General features: G+C 54.7%; 1 protein-coding gene across 1 annotated transcript in view; it reads right to left on the reverse strand.

Annotated features, from left to right (window-relative positions):
• Positions 1 to 12,281, reverse strand: part of MYOCD (myocardin) — a 199,880-nt gene extending 187,599 nt beyond the window's left edge. Inside the window, 1 exon segment of the mRNA XM_066200701.1 lies at positions 12,140 to 12,281. The gene's annotated coding sequence lies outside the window, so the exon portion shown is untranslated.
• Between the last annotated feature and the right edge of the window lie 500 nt (positions 12,282 to 12,781).

Consider the following 12,781-nt stretch of genomic DNA (forward strand, 5'->3'; position numbering starts at 1 on the left):
TTCAGTCTGAATCAAACTGTACATCATCATTCCTCGCCATCCTTTTAGAGGTCTCTTGGTTTCCAGATGAAAAATGCCACTGATAAACCACTTGCACTCAAAGAAAGGCACCTGGCTTCGATCCTGACACTTGCATTCACTTGACTGGTTTTTTCCCCTTTTTCTGTACAGAACAGCCATTTCAGTGAAACCCTCCCATTCAGCAGAAAAGCTCCTGGACTGAGAGGCAGAGGAAGAAGAGGAGGTTGAGGATCAAACCCTGAAGCCCAGGAGGAGAGGATCTCTCAGCTGGTGCCCTGGCTGTGCCAGGCTGGATGTGGCAGGACTCTGTTCCCCTGTCCAGCCCAGCCAGGGTTGGGCTGTGCCCTCCCAGGGCTGCTGTGACCCTGGGGGAGAGCTGAGTGCCAGCAGAGGGTCCTGGGGGCTCCAGACATCTCTCCCATGGCACAGGGCGGCGTTATGGACATCTCACTCTATCCCCAGGAAATGAACCCCATGACACACCGTGCTGCTGGACATGGAGAAAGGCTGAGGGAGACCTGTCCTGGGGGACGCCACACTCTCCCTGCCAGGGTCCCAGGGCTCCTGTCATGTGTGAAACCTGGTGACTGTCCTGCACTGCCCCGTCACAGGCGATGCCATGGCTGGAGCCACGTTCCTGGGGACAGAGCCCGTCCCAGGACACCCCTCCATCCTCATGCTCCAACTCCTGCTCTGCTCAGGCATTTACCAAAGGCAAAGGAGCTCAGGAAGGGTTTGGACAAGGCTCTCAGGCACCCAGTGGGACTCCTGTGACTGTCCTGTGTGGGGTCAGAAGTTGGGCACCAGTGACCCCTGTGGGTCCCTTCCAGCTCGGGATATTCTGCAGTTCTGCAGCTCCGTGAAAGGCTTGTCGGTGGTGTTTGCACTCCGTGCGCTCTGTGGAGGTCTGTGTGTGTCAGAGCGGCCCAGCAGAATGAGGGATGAGCTCCTGGGATCTGCCATGACATCACAGGGCACGGCACCCCAGCGCCCTGGTGCTGCACGTGGGCTGGAAACGTCTGGCCCGTACACGACAGACCCTTCCTGCACGGGACTGAAAACATTTATTCTGGAAAGGGTCTGGATGCTCGTGGCTAAAAGCAATAAATACGGATTTAATTTCATAGTTAATACCCCTGTCCGGGGTGAAGTGCTCATTTTTAATATCGTTGCCTGCGATCTGACATTACCAACGAGATGTTGCAATGCAATCTCTGAGTCATTGCGCGGCAGATAATGGTATTTTCTTGAGTTCAATCTGGAGGAGTTGGCCCCATTTATCAAGCTCGGAAAAAAAAAAAAACGATGCCAGAGAGTCTGCCAGAGAGTCTGTCTGGCCTGTGCTGCGCACGAGTTACGTGACCCGGGGCTGCAGGGAGAGGGGGAGAGAGGGAGCAGACCTGGATGTCGCCATGGGGGATCTCCTGGGAGTGTGTCTCACACTCTCCTTCCTCAGGGTCAGCCAAGAGACTCCTGAGTTTGGGGTGTGAGGGAGTCAGGAGTGACCACGTCGCTCCAGCTCTGCCTTTGCTTTTAGTCTGCCCCAAGGGAGCTGCTGTCCCGCAGCATCACCAGGCACAGCTGGAATTTGGGGTCTGGGGACTCCCTGTGGCATGGAGGCGATGCCTTGGGAAAGCTGATCTGGAAGAGAGACTGCACAGAGCTAAGAAAAAAACGTAGAGATTTTTGAAAGGCCTTTAAGGACACACCTTGGGCAGGACAAGAGCCTGGCCAGGGCTACACTCAAGGTGGACCCAAAATGGGCACAAAATGGACAAACGGTCACCAGGTCTCACACTTTGATAAGTTTTGGTCCATTTGCATATTGGGGTTTAATTGTCCAATTCCAGCTCCAGGCTGTGAGGTCCCATCCTTCTTGTTCCTCCCTCCAGCCACCCTTGTTTGTGCTTTTGGGCCTGAACACTTGTCCCAGCTGTCCTTGGTGTGCAGCAGGAGAAGGATTTGTTTTGTGTCCCTGCTCTGTGCAGAGCTGAGTGACACTGACTGTGAGCTCAGAGCTGCACCCCTGGGCAGCACAGAACCTGAAATACAGGGAGGATAAAACTTGAGGCATCAGAGGAAGAGGCCAATGTGAGAGGATCCCTCAAGTCTGTCCACCCCCAGGGGAGCCCCATTGCTGCTGAGCTCAGGGACAATGGTGGGGACAACAACTCTTGGCAAGGTGGCTGAGGGAGGAATGTCCATTATGGACAAGCTAATAAAGTCTCCCAGGCAGGGAAGCCACGAGGAAACATCCTCAAAGAAATCCTGCCCTTAGAAGTGTGTGTACATCTTGAAGGTCTCTCAGGGGAGGAAGCAGAAGAAGAGAAGGAGCTGGAGGACAAGCCTGCTCTGGAGAAAACCAGAAGCAATCCTAGGAACACTGGGCTTTATTTTCTGCAGAGAAGCAGAAGAATCTCCAGTGATGCAGCCCCGGCAGTGTGGGAGGGAGCCCTCCCTGGCAGAGTGCTGCTTCCTCTGGCAGGCAGAGCCCAGGTCCTGCACAGAAATACGCACTGCACTTTTAACACCCAGCACCACCGACCCAGCTTGGCTGGGGATGCAGCGGATTTGCTCTCAGCACAAAGGCTTTAACTCAAGGCTGGGCACCTCATTGTAAAAGAAATGCTTTTTGTTGACCAGACGTGGCAGACGGGATGCAAGAACCAGCAGATGCCAGTCCCTGGCCTGCTGTGCAGAGGTTAACGGTGATCCATTCTGTCCTTGAAAGCCAGTAAATGGTTCTGCTGATCCTGAATGTGTGAATGAAGAGGTGACTCATGAGAACAAGGCACGTTAACTCCTGCAATCCTCGCCCAGAGGCAGGGCCAGGAGAAAAGTGAGCAGCTCACAAAGGCTCCCACAGGCACAGGCTCCTGCCCAGGGGCTGCACAGGCAGGGCTGGTGCTGGGATCTCCTCCTCTGCTCACCTGGAAATCTGGGCAGCAGCAGAGATCCAACCCTCGGTGTCAGTGGCCAGTCCTCTCTCCTGGTCCTCAAAGTTTTCTGTGGGTTTTGGGTAGGGAAATGCCTGTCCAGATGTAACTGCAGCCACCTGCCTTGTCATGTCTTTGCCTGCACTGGCATTCCTTCTCCTTCCTTCCTTCCTTCCTTCCTTCCTTCCTTCCTTCCTTCCTTCCTTCCTTCCTTCCTTCCTTCCTTCCTTCCTTCCTTCCTTCCTTCCTTCCTTCCTTCCTTCCTTCCTTCCTTCCTTCCTTCCTTCCTTCCTTCCTTCCTTCCTTCCTTCCTTCCTTCCTTCCTTCCTTCCTTCCTTCCTTCCTTCCTTCCTTCCTTCCTTCCCTTCACTTCCCAACAGGATCTCCCCATCTTTCTGTGGATAAAACCTCCAGTCATCCCCTGCTCGGGATTGGGAGTGAGGGGTGGGGGCTCTGTGTGGTTCAGAGGAGTCCAGTCACCAGCTGGGTGACCCACAGGAGACATTCCAGCTGTGGGCATCGCCCCCACCCCTGCTCGCTCAAATACTTCTCAATGAAATGTGGTATTTTGGACATCAAAGTCATCATTTCAAAGAGAAACTTAAATTTTCTACAGAAACAAAAAACAAAACAAAACCCAAAAAACCCAAACAAACAAAAACCCCAAAACAAAACAAACCCAAAACAAAAACAAAACAACAACAACAACAAACCCAAAGCAACAACAACAAAAAAAAACAAAAACAAAAAGAAAAGAAAATTTTTTTTCCAACGAAATCTGAAAAACCTCAAAGTGATTGAAGAATTTCTAATTTTAACTGCCAGATGCGAAATGTTGGGGAAACTTGGAGAATCAAAAAGAAAAAAGAGAAAAAAAAAAAAAAGAAAAAAAAAAAGTTTTGGACCTGATGTCTCAATTTTCAGTTGCCAAAGGAGGGATGATGCCATTTAAAGCTGTCGGATTTCAGACAAGCCTCGGTTTATTTGAATTAATGTATATGTTGACAAAAAGCATTTCATGAAAACAACTTTTCTCAGGAACCATTTCCATTTCCCAGTTCTGTGACCCTAAAATGCACGCCAAAAGTCTCTGAGAGTGCTTTAGTTTATTTAACCGAAAAGCAAAATGACAATAAAGCGAATATTTAAAGTGAAGCTCTGTTCTGAAAATACATCCACTTAATGCTAAAACGCTTCAGTTTCACGGAGCTGGAAACAATTATGACCCAAATCAATTGGGAGAAGGAATCTAATCAGAAAAATGTGAATGCTAAGTGGGAATTGTTGAAAAACATTTTACGCGTCGCCCCAAAACCACAATCCCACAATTGAGAAAGAAGGCAACGTTGGTTAAAAAAAAATAGACAGCCCTGGCTCGTGAGGGAAGTGAAGACAACATTGAAAAATAAGAAAATCATATATAACTTAAGAAAGTGGAAACTGATAAAAATGAATGAGGAGTGAGAAGGTGTGGAAAGCTGATAAGGAAAGCCAAGAGCTGAGGACAAACTCTGGGCTGCAAATCTGAGCGAAGGAGCAGCAACTTCTGTCAGTGTAAAGGGAATAATTCTGGCTCTGGTGGGACTGTGGGTCGTGTCAGGCTTGGGATGGATGCACCAGAGCAGCCAGCAGCTACAGAAGAAATCTGTATTATTTGGCTGAATCGGGTGCTGCAGGGGCTGGGCATCATCTCTGGGCTGACAAATTTAGGTGAGAGGAATGTGATTAAAGCTAACTCACACAGACCTGCAGAAAACAGGACGTGTCAAACTAAGGCTCTCACCTTTTCCCTGAAATTCTTATTTTGGTTGATAAAACAGTACTGGTGTTATAACACACTCAGACTCCTGCAGGGTGATCTCCGTGGTGCTGCTGCTGCATTTTGGTGAAGAAAACAATAGCAAATCAACACAGGACATATTTAATAGATTAAAATCTGGCTGTGGGGTGTCCCAGCTGCAGTTGTCAGTGGGAACTCCACATCCAGAGGGGGGGAACAGAGCTCCCCAGGGCTCAGGGCTGGGCCCTGGGCTATTCAATTGCCTTATCAATGATCTGGAAATGTAGTAAATCATCTGTGCTGGCACTGAGGTGGTGAGACCAACAAACGGAGAGGCCAGATGGCTGCTGCAGAGTGGGCTGGGTCAATGTGCACCGGCAGTTAATGCAGCCACACGTCCAGGGACAGATTATCAGCCACAGAGATGACAATGGGGGTGCTCGGGGTGCTCTGTCCTGGGGAGAGGGGCTGGGAATTTGATTACAGAGAACCAACCCTGCAGTGAGAGCCCTTCAGAACACACCCGATACACAGTGACCCCAAGCAGCTGTTAACCTCATGGAACAGCAGAATTACAGAATGGTTTGGGTTTGGAAGGAACCTTAGAACCCATCTCGTTCCACCCCTGCCATGGCAGGGACAACTCCCATTGTCCCAGGCTGCTCCAAGCCCAATGTCCAGCCTGACCTTGGACACTGCCAGGGATCCAGGGGCAGCCACAGCTGTGCCAGGGCCTCACCACCCTCACAGGGAGGAATTTATTCTGTATATCCAATCTAAACCTGCTCTCTGCCAGTGGGAAGCCATTCCCCCTTGTCACAGAATCACAGAATCACCAGGTTGGAAGAGATCTCCAAGATCATCAAGTCAAACCCAACTCCAACATGTCAACTAAACCCTGGCACCCAGTGCCACATCCAGGCTTTTTAAAACACACCCAGGGATGGTGACTCCCTGGGAAGATTGTTCCAGTACTTTATTATTCTTTCCATGAAAAACTTTTCCCTAATACCCAGCTCATAGGAAGTCCCGTCACTCCAAGCCCTTGTAGGTTCCCTTCAGGTCCTGGAAGGCCACAGTGAGGTCACCTCAAAGCTTCCCTTCTCCAGGCTGGACAATCCCAGCTCTCCCAGCCTTTCCTCCCAGCAGAGCTGCTCCATCCCTCTGCTCATCCTGGAGCCAAGGGCTTCCTGCTCCAGCCCATCGGGGCTCTGCAAACACTGCTGAGTGCCGGAGGAGGTGATTTGCAGAAAAGCTACGCCGTGGAGACGGTTGGAGGAGGAGCAGGAGCTCCTGGGGCCCTGCACGCAGCTCTGACCCTCACCTGGCTCCCACGGGGCCCCTGTTCCCCCTGCCCCACCTGCCTGCAGCCGCAGGCAGGAGCTGGGCAGGGGCTGCAGGGACCAGCCCAGCCCGCAGCTACCCGCCGGCATTCCCGGCTGGAAAGAGTGCCTCGGGCTGGCTCCGGGTGCCAACACCCGGCATGTTTTACAGCTGACCTGCAAGGAATGTGTGTCACCGAGGAGGATATGTAGCCCTGGAGAACATAAACCACAGCTGCATTGTTTAAAAGTACCTCATGCACCGGGCTGGAGGGGCGGGCGAGGATGATCTCAGGGAGATAACTCCAGGAGCGTGTGAGCGGGAACGGCCCCGCTACCTCCGCCAGTGGAAGATTCTTATAAATTCACTCCTCCTGCCATCCTCTTGCAAAGGGTCAGGAGATGTACTGACAATAGCAGCATGCAAATATTTCAGGACTTGGCCACACGCTGAGCAAACACTCTGGATAGTTTCACGAGTAGATTAAAATGCCAGATCAGCGAGCAGCGCTGCACTTTAAATATGCTGGCTAATTTATTAAGTTTATTCTTAGCAAGCTCGCAGGCTTCAGAAAGTTAAATTTCTTGGTGACAAATGGAGCTGGGCGGGCAGGGCATGCGTGGCCCCAGGGGCAGCACAGGGGAGCGGGTCCCACCGAGCCCTGCACGGGCCACAGTCCCCAGGGGAAGAGCCAGCACGGGCTCGGTGTCAAGACTCTAGTGCAGCAACAGAGCACAAAACCAGGGCTCTTGGCACATCCCACGCTCCTCCAAGGAGCTGCTGCCTCCCGCTCCGGGCTTAGACATCCCTTGTCTGTTCCCCCTGTGTGCTGTGGGTTAACTGCTCTGAGCACCACTCCTCAGAGCACTCCGTCAGTCCCCTGTGCTCCAGCAGCAGCAGCAGGTCACCTCCCACAGCCAGGGCTGAGCCAAGCACACCTCCCCTACAAGGACAACATCTGCCATGCTCCCAAATGACAGCCCTGTCCCGTTCTTTCGGGTGTCCTGGCAATGTTGTGCCCAGGACCTCTCACCTCCCTGCGCTCAGCCCAGGTGAGGCAGAGCTTGGACTCAGGAGCTCACGGATGCCTTACCCGAGTCCAGACTGGTGGGAGGTGTCTCAGGTGGGACACAGCAGTTACCAGACACATCCTCAGGCAGCTCTGAGGGCCCCCACTGCCCCTCAGCCTCTGCCTCTGCTCTTCTCCACGGCCCTGAAGACCTGGAGCAGGGTCTGGAGTAGCAGGGTTTTCTCAGGAGGAAACCAATGCTGGCACTGCTTCTACAGATATATATATATATGTATGTATATATTCGTTTCCTTCTGGCCCAAGCCCCTGTGGCACAGGGATGCAGAGAGGGCGAATCCTGAGTGGCACAGGGCTGCAGAAAAAAAGAAGCCCTGTGGCACAGGGATGCAGAAAGGAGGAAGCCTGAGTGGCACAGGGATGCAGAGAAGGGAAGCCCCTGTGGCACAGGGATGCAGATAAAGGAAGCCCCTGTGGCACAGGGATGCAGGGAAGCCCGTGCTGTCCAGGGACGCACCGAGGGGCGATGCCCGGGCCGGGAGCCGCCTGTCAGCCCCGGGGCCAGGGCTGGGCGCTGCGTGCCGGGACAGCTCCTCGGCAGGGCGATGACAGCCACCGTGGCGATGCCAACGTGCCGTTTGCGGGGCAGAAATAGGGCCCCGCGAGCCTTCCAGGGCCAGAAATCAGCGGGATCCTCTGGGCTGGGGCTGGCAGCCGTGCGGGGCTGTGCCGCAGCGTTTGCCGCATCTCTGGGGAGCTGTTGTTCACCGAGCCGCTGCAGAGAGGACTCACGCCTCTCCTGCGAACGCTGGGAGGGAAAAAACTTTCCCAGGAACGTTTCCTGAGCCGGGAGCAAATCCCACACGGCATCACAACCCTCCGTCAACAGCGCAGGCATGTTATTGTTTGTTACTCTAGGCGCAAATGAGCTGTCGGAGCCGCGGCAGCGTGTGCCTCTGCTGGTGGTTAAACATCAGGCAAACTCCCTGTGCCCCGTCCAGCACTGGCTGGGCCGTGTCAGAGCCCTGCAGGATGACCTGCTGTGACAGCCCTTCTCCCCTGATGCGGGATTTAGCGCCCAGCCCGCCGTGCAGACAGCGAGCAGCACTCAGGGCCGTGTGCTGGGCTGGACCCGAGAGCTCCCCGTGCTCTCACCAGCTCTTCATCCTCGGCGTTTCAGCCAGTCCCTGCCTCAATGCCAGCTCCGTGCAGGAGCAGGGGAACAGGCTGGCAGAGGAGCCTGGAGCCTCCTGCCGCTGCAGGGGTCTGAGCTGCATCACCCACCCTCCGTGGGGCTGTGCTGGTGGGCCCACAGCTGAGCTGGCACCGTGAGTCATTGTTGGATCTAATCTCCAATAACGGGGTGACCCAGAGGTGTGCCACGAGTTTTTTATTTCATTGTCAGCCTCAGTGAAGGCGGAGACATAAGAGATGGTAAAACTCACACTGTAACAACAGAAGCCAAAGTTCTCTTTGTTCCAAGGCCTTTTAAAAGTTTTTTAGTCAATAGACTGATGCTAAAAGCTTACAAGCATCTACTTAAGGCAATAAACACTGCACCTATGCCTTACAGCATGCAATAGTTGCTCATTTTATATTTTTTTACACCTCAGAAACTTCCTATGCTCCAAAACCTCTGTCTGTGTAAACTTACTGCAACGCTGCTGAAAATCCTTTCTCAGTTCCCACAAGTGATGTCCCCATCACGCACAGCGGGATGTCACTGAGCTCCCCCCAGAGCAGGGGACACCTGCAGACTGTGCCCAACAGCCAGCCTCTGATGGGGGACACACACAGCCATCCTCCTGGGGGCTCAGAGGTGGGGAGGTGACAATAGCCCTGCCACAAATGTGTCACATCTGGCAGAACAACATCCCGGCAGGTCCCTGCCCTCCAGCTCACGGGTGCAAGGAGGTTTTGTCCAGGTGCAGGGCCCCCCCTGGGCCTGAGAGCAGGGCTGGATCTTTGTCATCTAAACCCCAGTGCAGCAGCGGAGCTTCTCTCCAGTAACAGGCAAGAAGGCCAAGAAATAAAGCAGGTACATTCCGGGAATGCTGCAGCAGCAAACACTGCATGAATCACCTCGGGCCGCGGCTTCTTCCCAAAAAAACCACACTTGGGGTGGGCACCAACACCTTTGGAGCTCGGCCTTTCCAGCACAGACAGGTCCTGCACACCAGGGGTGGTGGAGGAGTGGGATAACCACCAGGCAGAGGGAGGTTTGATGAAGCCATGAGGGATGGGAGAGCCACACAATGTCCCCTGGCTTGAGTCTCTCACCCATCTGCACCCTCAGCTGCTCACTGGCATCAAACCAACTCCACCAGGCTGGCACAGGACACTGCTCCTGCCTCAAACAACACCCAAACCTCTCCTGCTCCTCTGGAATGCCTCTTCCTGGATTCCAGTGGGCACACAAAAAAAATGGAGTGACCCTGGAGAAAAGCAGCAAGGGGACAAAGCTGCAGGAAGGCACAGAGTGAAAACTGATGGGGTTGGAGCTCTGGGCCTGGCATGGTCTTGGAGGGCAAAAACAGCATCAGAATGAGGGAAATCATTGCCTACACAACAAGAGGGATGCTGGAAAATGGGAATGGGTTCAGAGAAGAGCTACAGGAATGATTGTGAGGCAGAAAACCTGGGGAACTCCAGTACCATGGAAGGCAGGAGATGCCCAACCACGCTTCCCAGTGCGGAGCACAAGTGAAACAAGACTTGGTCCCACTCGGCCAGTACCTACTTGGGAGCTGTGCAGCCCTAACCAAAGGGAGCTCCAGCTGATCCAGACCAGGAAAACCAAGTGCCTGATGCAAACTCTGTGCCTGATCAGACCAGCCCTGACATGCAAAGAGGGGCTCCCTCAGCTGGGTCACCCAGCTCTGCTCTGCCCAGGGGGGCCTGTCACCCAGGGAGCAGGCTGGCCTCCACACACAGAATCCATGGAATGGTTCTCCTGCCTTCCTGAGCCTTTCTGGGAGCAGGTTCCAGCTTTGGAGCTGGGAAAAAAGCCACCATGCACTCGGGCAGAGCAGTGTGGAGGGTGAGATTCTCTGTGGGGATGGGGATGTGAGCAGGAGAGTCCATCTCCTTCCCCTGCACGGAGCCCGTGCCAGCTCGGTGAGGTCTCTGCCGGTTTCCTCTTGGCCGTCAGGCTCCTCACAACACACCAGCACTGCGCCTGCACAGCGGGACGGGGCCAGCCTGGCCAGCCTCCAGCCCTGGCTGCCATCAGACGGGAAATAAGGGAATTGGAGCGAGACCACAGCGACCACCAAGCAGCCAGCTCTGGCAGCAGCGCGGCAATCGCCCTCTGCCAGGCACCTCACCCCGTGCCCTAAACTCTCTGGCAGCTGGGGAGCAGCTGGAGCATGCCCAGAGGAGGATGAGGGTGGGAGGAAGCCCCGTGTGCCCGGCCCTCCCTCGGATGCTCCCGGAGAGGGAGGCAGCCAGGAGTCCCGGGATGCTGCACGGCAGACAAGCGCGGTACGGAGGTTTCTGCTGGTTACATGTTTTATGAAAAGCTGCTGGCAAAAACGTGCGTTTTCTTTGGCTGCGTTTTTGCGTGGATCTGGCAAAAAATGTAACGTTAGTGTCTCCCCTTGAGAGAACTTTATTGAGTGGAACAAAGTCGGATATTTTTAGCTACCCATTGTTAGCTGGAGAACAAAGCCATAACTAAGATATTTTGTCTCTTACACTGAAACGGGACTATGAGACAAATCCATGTACAGTCATATGTGGCTGCCCATTCAGATGGAGCACGAGAGGGAAACTATTTTTAGCCTGAACGCTCCACACAACAACCGCATTTCCCTTCCCCTCCAAGCTGGACCACCAGAATAACACGGGCAGCACCAGAGAGAGCAGCACTGGGCAGGGGGACCTGGGGTCACTGCCTGCTGCTGTCCCTGGGGCCGTCTGACAAACGACATTTACAGGAGAGATCGGCCCGTGCGATCCTAAAAAAGGATCATTTTTGTGCCTTTTGGGGTGTTTCCCCCGCGGCCCCGCTCAGAGCTGAAATGATGAGAGGCAGCACGAAAAAAGCGGGATAAGGACGGCTCTCAGCTCTTGTAGAGCTGAACCCTCCCCTTTTCCCAAAACACTTGTGCACGCCCCGAGGGCCGCTCGGACGAGGAGAGAGGATGCCCAGAAGGCAGCACCGGAGCCGCCACAGCCCTGGCAGCGCTGCCGCCCTTCCCCAGCCCTCCGCGCTGGAAATGTCCCGGCTGCGGCTGCCAAAGGCGGTGCTTTCGAAAGCTTTAACCCCGAGACATGGGAGAGCCCAGCACGAGGCTGACAAACCTCCCCCGAGCGCTCCGGCGCTCAGCAAAATGACATCAGTGCCTTCTGACTGGCAGCGGCAAAGTATTCGTGTAACAGAAACAAAGCGGTCCGTAAATGCCCCGGATTTCTGCGTGCGAGAGATGCCGGCAGCTTCTTCTAAAGAGATTTTTTTTTTTTTTTTGTGGGTTGCAGCGGTGAGTCACGGAGAAGTTGCATTAAACGCTGAGCGTTTGGTGCAAGCAGAGTGACCCTCCGCAGTTCAGGCAGCCGCGACACGCTGGTGGCAAAGCACACCAGGAATAAAAGCAGGGTGCCGCCGCACGGCTGAGCTGCTGGGGAGGGACCCGGCGCGTCAGTCGGGCTGGGGGCACCACAGAAACCACCAGAGCAGCCCCCGAATGGCTGCGGCACAGAGAGAGGCTTGAGGGAGCTCAGTTGGCCCATCAGCACAGGCGGCCGCTGCCCCCGCAGCACCTCTCCCTGCCAGCCCCCGGCTCCTGAGAGCCAAATACACCTTGTGCCCGCTGCCGGAGAAGTGTCCCGCTCCTCAGACATCCCTCGGTAGTCCAGGACCTGCCAGGTGCCGCTGAAATCCCACAAAACCCCCGGAGCAGCAGCAGCAGCAGCAGCAGGCGGCGGCGATGCCCGGCCGTGCTGGTCTCCCTAAAAATCTGTCACCACGCACAGCGTGTCACCGTCACCAACACGGCCAGAGGACAGAACAACACGCAGTAGGAAGGATTAATTAATTAATTAATTAATTACCTGTGGGCTTTTCGGCCGGGCTAGAGCGTCCTGGAGGAGATGCTGCTCTGCCACTCCTCGCCTGCTCCGCGGGTTAGGGCTGCTTTGACCAGGGAGCACTGATTGTGTTTTATAAACTTGAAGCACAGTAAGAACTGGTTTAAAATAGAGTGAACGGAGCTGGTGCGGGTGGAATTAGACAAACTCTGCGAGCTGCTTTTCCAAAAATAAATTAACTTCTTGCAGCCCGCGGAGCAGAGGCGGGGGACGGGGCCTCCCGGGAGAGCTGCCCGAGTGCCGCTGCTGTCCCTCTCCTGGCACAGCCCCGGGGCTGGAGCTGCCCCAGCCGGGCCACACTCAGTCCCGGCGCTGTGTGGGGAGGGGGCAGCACGACCCCATCCCCTCCAGTCTCCCTGCACTCCAGTAAAGTGTCTGTGCGCTGGCAGAGGGGAGCAGAGGCACCTGAGGCAGTCGTGCCCTGGTAGGGAGGAGTGGGGCAGGATCTCAGCTAAAGGTGGGAGTTTTGGGGCAGTCCCTGCCAGAGTCGCTGCCTCAGCGTGTGCTGGGCATTTCTTTCAGCCCAGGGAGGCCAGTCTGGGTGAGCAGGAACAGGTCTCTTTGCCCCTGCAAAGTGCTTGAGCTTGGATGAAACTGGGAGTGCTG

Source organism: Chamaea fasciata, unplaced genomic scaffold (genome assembly GCF_029207755.1).
Source record: "Chamaea fasciata isolate MVZ Bird 193981 ecotype frontalis unplaced genomic scaffold, bChaFas1.0.hap1 SCAF_19, whole genome shotgun sequence".
Taxonomy (NCBI): domain Eukaryota; kingdom Metazoa; phylum Chordata; class Aves; order Passeriformes; family Sylviidae; genus Chamaea; species Chamaea fasciata.